The sequence below is a fragment of the Narcine bancroftii genome, chromosome 5 (genome assembly GCF_036971445.1).
Source record: "Narcine bancroftii isolate sNarBan1 chromosome 5, sNarBan1.hap1, whole genome shotgun sequence".
Lineage (NCBI taxonomy): Eukaryota > Metazoa > Chordata > Chondrichthyes > Torpediniformes > Narcinidae > Narcine > Narcine bancroftii.
The window spans coordinates 177620653-177635046 of record NC_091473.1 but is presented as its reverse complement, the minus strand read 5'-3'; positions in this window follow the sequence as shown (position 1 = coordinate 177635046).

The following is a 14394-nucleotide window of genomic DNA, read 5'->3' as shown; positions in this document are numbered from 1 at the left end:
CGACAACAAAAACATATCAATCCTTGAGTATGTTTTGTACCTACTTGAATAATATGAATATTCCTTCTCTCTTGGGTGCTGCCTCCTCCATATATCCATAAGTTTCATTTCCTGCATTGATTTAACCATAAATTTGGCTACTTTATTCTTTTTGTTTGTCTTTTGTCCAGTTTTATCCAACAATGGATCCAAATTAAGGTTAAAATCCCCTCCTATCAACATATTTCCTTGTGCGTCTGCAATCTTCAAAAAAATATCCTGCATAAACTTTTGATCCTCTTCATTAGGAACATATATATTGAGCAAATTCTAAAATTTTGAGTATATTTGACACTTTATCATTGCATACCTCCCTGCTGGATCTGTTATTTCCTCCTCTATCTTGAATGGTACATTTTTGTTAACTAATATGGCTACATCTCTAGCTTTTGAATTATAGGATGCTGCCGCTATGTGTCCTACCCAGTCTCTTCAGTTAGATGTGTTTCCAGCACTGTGATGGAAGATTTGAACCGTGTTTCTTACTTTTGAAGTCTTTGCTTTTGCAAGGCTGAGAACCTACTTGTTGCATATGAATTAGTAGACACACCTAAATTCCACCATGGGGCCCAGGATGCAGTTGAATCAGAAGACATTATCCAACTTCCACCATGAGGCCCAGAGATGCAGTTGTCTTTTGTTGGTCGCAGACTGTCAGGAGACCTTGAAGATAATTAAATCATTTGTTCAAAGAGATAAGATCTGAAGAAAACAACTTTTGGGTAATATAACCCATGGTCCCACTGCTGAAGTTTGAGACTCTCTAAGAGGTGGCAACATCTCTCAGCAAGAAGAAGAACTTCAAGAGTCCAGCTAACGTCCCGGTTGAGGGAGGTGGAGAAGCTGGTACCGGCGCCCCGACAACCTACCACAGTGTGCAGTCACTATATCGATCTCCAATGGCAGCCAGCTCTTTTATAGAGAAGTTACGTATCATTGATTGCTCTTGACCTCTGCTCCCACTTTGGCTCACAGGGTCCTTTGCCCAGTGGACGGGACGAGGCCTAGGCCATCCCGTAGGGGGGTAGGCCATAGAGCATAAGCAGGGGTTCGGGTATTTTCCCCGGGGTCTGCTTGGGAGATCGGGGTATCTATCCCTTCAATCTCTACCCTTACATCATCCCCCCTTCCGTCTGTTTGGGAAGTCTGCTGCCTTATGGGGCGGGCGTGTACAGCAGGTGGAGAGGGTAGTATGTTAGGCACATGCTGAGGAGTATCTGCATTATTATCATGGTCATCATTCCAGATATTCCCGTCCCATTCATCAATTACATCAGGATGGTCCCCATTCCTTATCATGGCACGAATACGATGTGGATCGGGTTCTACTCCATGCCTTTCTTTATCTGCACAGAGCTGCTGCCGGAGTTTAATATTATGGCAGATCATTTGGACATGCTTATCCTCCCATTCTTTGGCTCGGTCCTGACTGGTGCGAACAATCTCGCTCTTCATGGAACAGTGTTGGCGCATGGTTTCTGGCTCCTCCTCTAATTGCTCTCCCTTGTGCTGAGATTCTACTTCTCTTTGAACTAATTCTGCTTCACGCTGAATGGAGTGGCGTAAGGTTGTGGCTAGCAGCCAAAAACCGTCTGTCAGCGTCCCCTTTTTACCAGGAAATTTACATTCTCGAAGGAGAGTGGCAACCCGCTCTCCCAGAGGTGCACTTGATGGGTCTAACTTCTCATAGGTCTTCAGTTAGATGTGTTTCCTGCACAAATGCTATATATATTTTTTCTTTTTTTCAGTAAATTTAGTAGTCTCCTTTAATTTGGTTATGTATTCCATTAATGTTAATGTGGCCATCTTATATCTTGTTTACACCTCTTTTCTACCTTCTCGCCACCTCCATCTCCCTTTTTCACATTTTTACCTTTTAGTTTTCCCTTTTTAAACTCAATGTATGACAACATATTTAAAACATAAAATACCTCAACAATCCCCACATCCAATTACACCTTAACCCCAAATACACCCCCCTCTCTGAGTTGCCCCTTATCCCTTGCCGGGCAACCACAACTCCCCTTTCCATTTGGTTTGCGATCTTGCTCGCAAGCGTCAACTGATTTCACAGTGACGGTTATTCTCTCCCTCCCCAGCCCCCCAGAAAACACTTTTTTTTAATACATATAACAAAGCTCTCTCTCTTTTTTTCCCCCTTCTTCCTTCCTTCCCTTCTCTTTTCCATCTTTAGCTCTTTACATATACATTATTTTTACATCTTTATATATCGCCGGTCTTCTTTCTTGTTACATCTCTTCATCTCTTCTTCTGTCCTGCAAACATTCTGCAAATTTTTGTGTGTCCTCCGGATCCGAGAACAGTCTGTTTTGCTCCCCAGGTATCAATATTTTAAGTACAGCTAGATGTCTTAACATGAATTTATAACCTTTTTTCCATAAACCTGTTTTTGCTGTATTAAATTCCTTTCTCTTCTTTAAGAGTTCAAAACTTATGTCCGGGTCAAAAAAATATTTTATTATCTTCTCTAACTTTGTTCCTTGCCCGTTCCAGCATATTTCTCTTGTCGTATAACTTAAAAATTTTACTAAGATGGATCTTGGTTTTTGATGTGCCTGTGGTTTCAGAGCTAATGCTCTGTGTGCACTTTCTATTTCCATTTCTTCCTGCATTTCTGTCGTTCCCAGGACCTTCGGGATTCATCCTTTTATAAATTCCTTCATGTCTGTGCCTTCTTCACCTTTCTTCAGGCCCACTATTTTGATGTTGTTTCGCCTACTATAATTTTCCAACATATCAATTTTCTGAGATAACAACTCTTGTGTCTCTTTAATTTTTTTTGTCACTTTCTTCCAATTTTTCTCTTAAATCATTTACTTCCATTTCTACAGCCGTTTCCTGCTCTTCCACATTCTCTACTCTTTTCCCTATTTCTGTCACGACCAGTTCTTAACTTTGCATTTTATCTTCTGCTCTTTTCATTTTTCTTTTAATTGCATTAAATTCTAACGACAACCATTCTTTTAGTGATCTCATTTGTTCTTCAAAAAAGACTTTTATCTATATTCTGTCCATCAGTTTTACTTTCTATTTCCCTGTGAAGATCTTGGTCTTCTGTGTCTGTACCTGTGTTTGTGTCTTCTTCTCTTCTTTGTATCTGTATCTCTTCTGCTTTTTCTGATGAATTACTTCGATGTCTTTGTTGGGCCTCCTCTTGCTGGGCCTCTTGCTGTTGGTCTTCCTTTCGCGGGCTGTCTATCTGTCGGGCCTCCTGCTGTCGATCCTCTTGGTGTCGGTCACCCTGCTGTCATTCTCCCTTATCTGGCTCCTCGATCCTTTCCTCACCATTTTTTTCCTCCAGCTGGGCGCCCTGATGCCGGGCGTCCCTCAGCTGGTCGTGTTGTAACTGCCCGCTCCTCGGCTGAGCCCCCCCTCCCACCAGTGTTCACCTTTTCCTTTGATTGCGCACTGCTCATGTGTGACTCCTCGCGCATGCGCAGTTGAGCACTTTTGTTTAGCTCCAAGACCCATTTTTGGAGTCCACCGGTCGGGAGGTCGCGACTTCACAGGGCACTCACCAACCTCAGAGACTGGGTGCTCTTCACCACTGCAGCTCCCTGCTCCTTCATACAGGTAAGGCCTTCTTCTTTCTTCTCCGGTGATTTTTCTTCTTTTTTTCCCGTTGTTCTTACTTTCTCTTTCTTGGGTGCCATCTTGTTGTTCTTCTCTGTAACTTTATCTTCTATTCTTGAGTTTTGTATTCGTTGAACTCTGTCTTTTCCACACCTTTTTTTCTGGAGAGGGCTGGTTCAACCCAACTGGCCACTACTCCATCACGTGACTCCTCCCGCTTCCTTTTTCCTCTTGACTTGTTGTTTGACCTGTTTCATCAGCCTTGGTTTCCTTTTCCAACTATCTTTTCCTTGTCCCAGTGGGACAAACCTATCTTGAACCCTGGACAAGTGTCCCCTAAACTTCCTCCACATTAGTTCTGTGCTTTCACCCTTCAACATCTGTTTCCAATAAATTCTCATTAGTTCCTGCCTCATCCCTTCATAATGAGCCCTTCCCCAATTTAAGCACTTGACTGTTTATATCCCTTTACATTGCTATGTTAAAGCTAAAGAAGTTGTGGTCACTCTCACCAAAATACTCTCCCACCGAGAGGTCCGTCACCTGACAAGGTTCATTCCACAGAACCAGATCCCATGTGGCCCCTCCTCTCGTCGACTGGTCCACATATTGTGTCAGGAATCCATTTTGAACACACCTGACAAACTCAGCCCCATCTATCCCTCTTGGAGTCAGTAGGTGTCAGTTAATATTAGGCAAGTTGAAATCACCCATAACTACAGCCCTGTATTTCCCGCACCATTCCAAAATCTGCCTGCTTCTCTGCTCCTCAGTGTCCCGAGAACTACTTCCAGCACAGTGATAACTCTTTTCCTGTTTCTGGCTTCCACACCACATTGACTCAGTGGACACTCCCTCTGCAGTGTCCTCCATTTCTATAGCCGTGATACTATCCCTGACCAGTAATGCTACTCCCTCCCCCTCCCTTTTCTACCTTCCATCCTATTCCTTTTAAAACACTTAAACCCAGGTACCTGCATCAGTCAACCCTGCCCTTCTTCCAGCCAAGTCTCTGTAATGCCCACAACATCGTGGTACCACGTACTGATCGATGCTCTAAGTTCATCCCCTTTATTTCTAATAGTCCTAGTATTCAAATAGACACATTTCAAACCCTCTAATTGGCTGCCTTTATGTTTTGTCCCTGCCCGCCCTTCCTCACCAACTCAGAGCACAGAGTATTGTGTTTTTGTCCTTCTCTGCCTTCACATTTTGGTTCCCACCTCTCTGCCAGACTAGTTTAAACCCTCCCCAACAGCAATAGCAAACCCGCCCTCCAGGAGTTTGGTCCCCTTCCAGTTCTGGTGCAGCCCGTCCTTTTTGTACAGGTCAGATCTTCACCAAAAGAGATCCCAATGATCCAGAAATCAGATCCCCTGCCCCCTGCACCAACTCTTCAGCCTTGCCACAACCTCCTATTCCTACCCTCTCTGGTGCGTGGCACAGGCTGCAATCCTGAGATTACGAATCCTGAGGTCCTGCTGTTAACTTTCCTGACTTCCTATATTCCCTCTTCAAGACCTCATCCCTACGTCATTGGTCCCCATGTGGACCATGACAAATGGCTGCTCCCCCTCCAGAATGCTGTGTACTCAATCAGAGACGTTCCTGACCCTGGTACCTGGGAGGCAATTTACTATCCGGGAGCCCCGATTTTGTTCACTGAACCTCCTATCTGCTCTCCTAACCAGTGAGTCCCCAATTACCATAACTCTCCTCTTCTCTCCCCCTTCCCTTTTGAGCTGGGGGGGCCAACGTCTGTGCCGGAGTTGGAACCACCTCGACTGGTCCCTAACAGATCGTTCCCCTACCCCTTAGACAGTATCTAAAACTTGTTGAGGGGAACAGCCGCAGTTTGTCCAGCTTCGTGTCTGGTCCAATTTGTTCTTGCTTTGTGCTGAAATCTTGCAATTCTATGCAATGAAGCAACTGGTGATAGATCAGAAAACTCAAAGATGTGTTCATGCCTTAACATATTATTTCTGGTGTTTATTAAGTCTTCTGCTGTTCACCTGCACTGCGGGGCAGTTTCCAGTGGACCAGAGTTGAACTGGAGTTCCTGGAGCTGTGTGATATCGGCATTTATCACTGTACCACCGAGCCACCCTTTCAGATATCCCATCCCAGATCAGAACAAGTAGAACGAGAGGCAGAAGGGACTCGGTGTGTCAGACAACATTTGCAGGAACGGATAGTCAATGTTTCAGATGAGAATCCTATTTTTGAGACTTGTATATCAACAAAAAAAGCAAATCTCATCTTACAACATTTCTTCTGTCACCAAAGAGATATTCCTCTGTGGGGATTATTCATAATTTTGAACACTTTCGTCAAAGCTCCTCTCTGTATCAGGAAAAAGTCTTGGCTTCTCCCAGTTCAGTCATGTGATTCTAGTTCCCGTGTAAAGGCTTCCTGAAGGTGTGGAGCTTAGAATTGGATGTTGCCCTCAAACTGAGGCTGAACCAATGCTTTATTTTAAATATTAGCTTTATTTTTACGTGTTTTTTTTCTCCATCATCATTAATAAACCCAACAATGGACCCACTTTAAGGTTTCTCAAGTTAATTTTTGATTTTCATCAGTATATGGCAGCTTTTCGTTCCTGAAGCTCAGGTGACCTTGGTCTGAAGTGTAAATGGGTGAATAGTTTCCCATTAATCAAGTCACCTTTATTTATCATTCATACCATGCTCGCATAGTAGGATGAGAGAGCATTTCTCCAGGTCCATGGAGCATATTTACATAGATATAAGTTAGGAAAATAGTTAACACATTAAATATATTGAGGTATTAATATGTACACATTGAAAGTTCACAGAGTACTATGCACACCTGTATGGGAGTTTAGCTGTTTCCCACTCTGGAGGTAAGGGGCCTTGGTGCTTCAGTACCTCCTGCCAGATGGCAGAAGGGAGAACAGTTTGCAAGCAGGATGTGTGGAGTTTATTGCCTTTCCACCTGCATCGAATGTAGTAGATGTCCTCCATGCTAGGAAGAGGTACCCCAATGGTCTTTCCCACTGACTTCATTATCCTCTGCAGGCCTTGCAAGTCTGAGGAAGTACAGCTTCCAAACTAGGTGGTGATGCAGTTGCACAGGATTCTCTTAATACATCCTTTGTAGAATGTAGTGAGGATGGAGGGTGGAGATGGACTTTCCTCAGCTTCCACTGGAAGTAGAGGCACTGCTGGGCTTTCTCGGCTATGGTACTGGTGTTAAAGGACCAGGTGAGGTTCACCCCCAGCTGCACTCCAAGGAACTCTTGATGACCTCAGCGGTCTAGCTATCAATGGTCAAGGGACCGTGATCTCCTCGGGCCCTCCTAAATTCAACAGCCATCTCTTTTGGGTTTTTTTAATGTTGTTTGCTCTGCACCAGTTCATTAGAGTCTGCATTTTGTTTCTCTATGCTCTCTCCTCATTACTAATAATGTCATGTCGTCAGCGAACTTGATATGGGTTTGGCTGCACAATCATGGGTCAGCCGAGTAAACAGCCCTGATGGGGGTGGGGGTTGGGGGGGGGGGGGGTTGGGCCTGCTCAGTATGATGGCCTTGGCGATCCTGTAACTGATCTAGATTGCTTGGGTCTCTCCGTCAGGAAGTCGAGAATCCAATTGCAGAGGGAGATGTTTAGACCCAATAGGCTCAACCTCCTTATCAGGTACTGAGGTATCATTTGTTGAATATCGAACTGAAGTCAATAAACAGCATTCAAACACACGTCTTTATTTTCCAGGTGGGTGAGGGCAGTGGCGATAGCATCGTCCGCGGAGTGGATGGATCTGTATGCGAACTGCAGGGGGTCCAGTGAGAGGGGGCTGGCAGATGCCTGATGGGTCCCATGACGAGCCTCTCGTAGCGCTTCTTGGACGTGAGTGTGACAGGGCAGTAGTCATTGAGGCAGGACACAGATGACACAATGGTGGCGGCTTTGTAGCACGTTGGGACCACGGCGCTTCTCCGGGAGATGTTAAAGATGTCGGTGAGAGCATCTGCTAGCTGTGCCACACATCCCCTGAGCACTCTGTTGGGAATGTTATCCAGTCCAGCAGCTTTCCACACGTTGACCTTTCCTAGTTTTCTCTTAACATCAGCCACTGTAAGACACAGCAACTGATTGTTTGGAGAAGGGGTGGTCTTCTCTGCTGCCACATCTTTTTTTGCCTCAAATTGTGCATGGATGTTGCTCAGTTCATCTAGGAGGGAGGCACCATTAACACGGGCTGATGGTGTAGCCTTGTGGTTAGAAATACTTTGGATCCCTTTCCACATGTGTCCTTGCTGTCCAGGAAGTGACTGTGAATGCGCTGAGCCTCCCTGATGGCCTTAGACAGCTTGGATCTTGCCGTCACTAGGGCTGCCTTGTCGCCTGCTCTGCAGGCCATATCTCGGTTCCTGAGCACCACACGCACCCCTGCAGTCGTCCATGGCTTCTTATTAGAGCAGGTAGTGATGGACTTGGCCACAATGATGTCGTCAGTACACCTACTAATGTAACTGGTGACTGATGCTGTATACTCATCCAGATTGATTGAACGTGTGCCAGTCAGTGAGCTCAAAGCAGTCTTGGAGTGCATGAATGGCCCCCGCTGGTCAGGTTTTAACCTGCTTCAGGACTGGTCTGAAGCATCTAGCGAGTGGTCTGTATGCTGGGATTAGCATTACAGAGATGTGGTCTGAGTATCCGAGGTGGGGGGGTGAGGCTCTGCCCAACACTTGTCAGAGAGGTTCATGTACACAGGTCCAACATGTTCATTCTGGAGATTATGCTCCACTTCCCTCTGGAAGCTGAGTCAGAACATTGCTATGAGTGGGAGTGAAAAAGTATCAGGTTTAGAGGTGCTGTTGATTATGAGAACTGAAGTGTCTCTATTTTACTCCGACTGTAAGAGGTGCTTCAGGCAATTTCTGCCGTTGGCGAATCTGTCTGCCTTACAGCAGACAAAAGTCAGTTTTGTGCAACGTGACATTCTTTTTATAAATGACAATTAATTGAACCTTGAATAGTCACATTAGGCAGGCAAACTGGCCCTGCTTGTCACGCACGCGTGGGGCAGCCGGCCAAAATGGCGCTGTCCAGGGCTTCCTCCCGACCTCGGCACCGGGCTCAGAAGCCCGAGCTTGAACCCACGTGACGCCCCAATGACGTCGGTGCCCCCCAGCCCGGTTCTCAGCCAGGTCCAAGCTGGGATTATAAGACCAGCCAGGCAACCTGCAATAAATCAGTTTTGCACACTGAACCCAACCCGTGTGGTTGTGCGATCCTTCAGTTAGCAGTGTAGCCACCGCTACATTTGGTGACCCTGACAGATTCAAATGTCTTTGAACTCAACATGAACAACCCTTCGATCAATGCTATAGCCATCAAGCTCCCTGATTTCTGGGTTCAGGAGCTGGAGACCTGGTTCAGCCACGCAGAAGCTCAGCTTCACCTCCGCCAGTCTTCATTGGATTCGACCAAGTTTACCATATGGTCGCCGCCCTGGACCAGGCCATCGCCAAACGAGTGCTGCACCTCGTTCAGCACCCACTCGTGGAAGATAAGTACGGAACAATCAAGCGGGTGCTCACTGGCTCCCTCGGCCTCTCCAGGCACCAGCGTGCCACTCGGATGCTGCGCCTCGACACCTTGGGGGACAGAACTCCAATTGAGTTGATGGACGAGATGCTCGCGCTCATGGGCGATCACTCCAACTGCCCACTCTTCGAGCGCATCTTCCTCGACCATCTACCTGAAGACATCCGGCCATTATTACTTCCCCGACCCTAGGAAGGTCGCTCAAAAGGCTCAGGAGCTATGGGTCGAATGATTCCTGGAGGGCTCAGCAGTCCAGCCCGTTACAAGTCATGGCATGACCACGCCAAACCTTCCTCTGGTGCAGCGATGGAACACCCGGCCCCTGCAGGGGCCTCAAAGAGCATAGCCAGAAGCAAGTTATCCATTTCAGGCCTCTGCTTCTTCCACCAGCACTGGGCAGCCAAGGCTTAGAAGTGTTGTCAGCCCTGCTCGTTCCAGGGAAACGAGCAGGCCGGCCGCTGTTAATGGCTGCAGCGGCTGGCCAAGAACATAGCCTTCTCTACCTGTGGGATTCAGTCAGTGGCTAGCGCTTCCTTGTCGACACCGGGGCCCAGATCAGCGTCATCCCGGCCATAGCCATCGAGTCCCGGAATCAGCCTCAAGGACCTCCCCTCCGTGCAGCCAATTCGACAAGAGATCTGAACATATGGAGAAAAGACCGTCCACTTCCAGATCAGCCAGCGGAAGTTCTAATGGAGGTTCACTGTTTCGTCTCTTCCAACTGCCATCCTGGGTGTCGACTTCCTCCTCACCCACGGACTCCTGGTCGACATTCGAGATAGGCGACTGGTAGATGTCCTTACCTTCAAATCCGTTCACCTCAACACCTCCTGCACAGAGCAGCCGCAGATGGCCACGGTCAGCATGCCCAAGGATGAGTTTTGGCGTATCCTGGATGAGTTCCCATCCCTCCTCAAGCTGCAGTTCTCTGCCGCCTCACCACACCATGGGGTGTTTCATTACATCCCCACCCAAGGCCCACCGGTCCATGCCAAGGCACGCCGGCTCCTGCCGGATCAGCTCCAGATAGCGAAGGAAGAGTTCTTACATCTGCAGGAGCTGGGGATCATTTGACAGTCCTTGGGCCTCACTACTCCACCTAGTCCCTTGCAGAGATTATCGATGACTTAACAACACAACAGTACCTGACCGTTACCTGATCCCTCACATATAGGACTTTACGGCCAACCTACATGGCACGAGGGTATTCTCCAAGGTCGACCTGGTGTACGGGTATCACCAAATCCCTGTGCACCCCGAGGACATACCCAAAACGGCCATCATTATCCCCTTCAGCATTTTCGAGTTCCTGCGCATGCCGTTCGGGCTCAAGAACGCCGCCCAAACCTTCCAGCGCCTTATGGACACAGTGGGCAGGGATTTGAATTTTGTATTCATTTACCTGGACGACATCCTTGTCGCCAGCAGAGATCGGGCACAACACAAGTCTCACCTGCGCACTCTCTTCTCCCAACTGGCTGACTTCAGGCTAATGATCAATCCAGCCAAGAGCCAGTTCGGGAAAGAGTCCATGCAGTTCCTGGGCCATACCATCACGGCCGAAGGAGCCACACCTACCACTACAAAGGACACTGCAATCAGGGAGTTCCCACGCCCGGACAACATCATGGGGCTACAGGTGTTTGGGTATGGTCAATTTCTATAACCGCCTCATTCCAGGTGCTGCGCACATCATGCAGCTGCTCTTCGCCTTCATCGCGGCCAAAGAGAAGACACTCGCCTGGACTCCAGAGGCCAGCAGGGCATTCTAAGCCATGAAAGATGCCCTCGCGAAGGGTACCCTCCTCGTCCACCCACGCAACGACCTGCATATGGCGCTCTCCGTCGATGCCTCTGCCACAGCCGTCGGCGCCATCCTGGAGAAGCAGGGGAATGGACAGTGGAAACCACTGCCATTCTTTAGCCGACTTCTTCGCCCGCCAGAACGCAAGTATAGCGCTTTTGATCATGAGTTGCTGGGCATGTACCTGGCAGTGCGTCATTTCCACTATTTCTTGGAGGCAGGGCCTTTCACCATTTTTACCAACCACAAATCCCTTACTCAGGCGCTCGCTATGGCAAGAGATCCCTGGTCAGCCCGCCAACAGTGTCACCTCTCCCTTGTGTCAGAGTTCACCACCGACATTCGGCACAAGGCGGGAAAAGACAACTTGGTCGCCAGTGCACTCTCACGACTGGCCATTTGCCCGCTGACACCCGGCCTCGACTTCGACCAGCTCGCCCGGGACCAGAAATCTGACGAGGAGACGCGGGCCTTCAGGACTGCCATCATAGGCCTGAGGTTCCAGGACCTCCTGGCTCCTAGTGGTGAGGGCACTGTCCTGTGCGATGTCTCCATGGGCATCCAGCAACCAGTGGTTCCCCAGCAGTGGCTCAGGCAAGTCTTCCACCATATCCATGACCTTTCCCACCCTACCAACATGCCACAGAACGTATGGTGGCAGAATGTTTCACCTGGCACAGGCTTCGGAAGCAGTTTGCGGACTGGGCCAGAACCTGCACCCATTTCCAGCACACCAGAGCGCCCGTACAAGATTTAGAACACGTCCAGAAACGCTTCAGCCACATACATGTGGACATTGTCGGTCCCTTACCCATTTCCCGAGGTAACCATTACCTTTTCATGGTGGTAGACCGCACCACTCGTTGGCCCAGGGCAATCCCAATGCCAGATGCCTCCATGGACTCCTGCTCCTGCGCACTTTTAACTGGTTGGGTTGCTCGGTTCGGCATCCCGAACCACCTCACCAGTGATTGTGGAGCCCAGTTCACCTCGGCACTCTGGGCACAGCTCGCCAACAGGTTGGGGATCGAGCTACATCACACCATGGCCTATCACCCACAATGGGCTAGTCGAGCTATTGCACCGTCACCTTAAGTTGGCACTTATGGCCCAACTCACCGGCCCCAACTGGGTGGATGAGCTGCCTTGGGTGCTCCTGGGCATCCGTTCGACACCCAAAGAACACCTACAGGCGTCATCAGCTGAGCTGGTCTACGGTGCACCGCTAGCCCTACCCAGTGAGTTCGTCAACGCATCTCACAAACACCAGCAGTCACCACACGGTCTACTTCCCCGCCTCCGGGCCCAGTTGGACTCCTTCACACCCCCACCGCTGCCCAGACACGACACACAGGCCTCTTACGTCCCCAGCGAGCTGTACTCCGCAGAGCACGTTTTTATCAGGTGGGGCCTGTCCACAGCACCTCTACAAAGACCACACGAAGGGTCGTACAAAGTCATCCAGCTTTCAGGATCCATTTTCACACTGGACATCGGTGGTAAGAGGGAACTGTTACGGTGGACAGGTTAAAGCCAGCCCACCTCAACTCCTCTGAACCAGTAGTTGTGGCCCAACCCAAGAAGCGAGGCCGCCCGGAAAAAAAGGACATTGGCACCAGTTCTGGGGGTGGGGGGCTCTGAGGTGGTACGCCATTAGGCAGGCGAACCGGACCCGCTTATCACTTACGCGGCGGGGCAGCTGGCCAAAATGGCGCCATTGGGGGTTTCCTCCCGACCTCGGCACTGGGCTCAGAAGCTTGGGGACCCCCAGCGCGGTTCTCAGCCAGGTCCAGGCTGGCCGTATAAGACCAGCCAGGCAGCCTGCAATAAATCAGTTTTTGCTCACTGAGCTCAACCCATCTGGTTGTGCGATCCTTCAGTTAGCAGTGTAGCCGCCGCTACAAGAAGTAACTTATGAAACCCTGTGATGATTCCCTGTCTGAAAACTCACAGAGCTCACTGGGGTCACCTTTCCTCTATTGGTGACATTTACAAGGAGCGTTGTTGGAATAGGGCTCAAAGTATTATCAAGGGCCCTTTCCATCCAGCGCACAGTGTCTTTGGCCCACTACCATCAGGATGGAGGGACAGGAGCAGCGAAATCAGGTCTGCAGGCTGGGGAACAGCTTCTTCCCACAAGCCCTGAGATTAATGAACCGTATCGTCTAATGGAGTAATCATCCCAAAGCAGACATTTAATTTAAACAATAAGCACAACGCTGCTACAGTGTCAGCAACTACGGTCTGCAAGGAGTTTGTACGTTTTCCCCGTGTCTGCGTGGGGTTCCTCTAGGACACACATGTCAAACTCAGGCCCGCGGGCCAAATTTGGCCCGTGATATAATTATATTTGGCCTGCAAGATCATATCAAATATGTATTAGAGCTGGCCTGCTGGCCGCCGCGCCAGTATAGCGCATGCACAGCTAATACTACAAATCCCAGAATCCTTTGCAAACGCATTGGCGCCGGCCGGTCAGCCCGCTAATCGCCCCCACCTCTTCTCTTTACTTTTATTAGCATCTGCGACCTGTCGCCTAACTCACATGTAATAAACCCCTTACGAAAAATGGCCAAACGAAAGACAGAAAACAGGACCTTTCAACACAGGTGGGAGGCAAACTCTGACCCCAGAGTTTGATGAACTTGCATCTAAGAAGAGATGCCAAGTACCTGGTTTAGACCCAGGTGCATCAGAGTAAATCACAGTGTAGCAAGCTAAGCTTGGATTCATATTTTCTTTGGTTAACTTTGGACTGTTCATAGTTGAAAGATTGAAGCAAGTTGTTATTTTTTTGACTTGTTGGCTTGTGAAAAAAAATACATTTAAAAGGAGCTTAAAGGCTATAGAGAAATATTATTTATTGAATATTTTATTTCTCATTTGTTAATGCTTCTTCTGGAAAGAGTTTAACCAAAACTATTATTAAACATTCATTTTAATAAGAAAAAGTTTAACATTACATATGTTGAAAGAAGAGAAAACATGCAGACGTTGTTGAAAATTTTCAATAAATATTTAGTTCAACCCACGACTTAGTCCAAGTTTTTAATTTTGGCCCTCGGTGAATTTGAGTTTGACACCCCTGCTCTGGGAGCTCTGGTTTTCTCAGACCCTCCAAAATGTACAGGGTTGTAGGTCAATTGGGTGAAATTTGGCGGACATATGGGGCTCATGGGCCGAAAGAGCCTGTTACCATGTCTAAATTTTTTAAAATTAATTTATGTATGTATGTAATTATTAGGTACTGTGTATTGCACGTGTAGGTGTGTGCACTGAGGTCTGAAGAAATGTTGTTTCATCAGGTTGTATATGTACAATCAGATGATGATAAACTTAAATTTGAAAAGCCACTAATGTCCTTTGCTGTTTATGTGG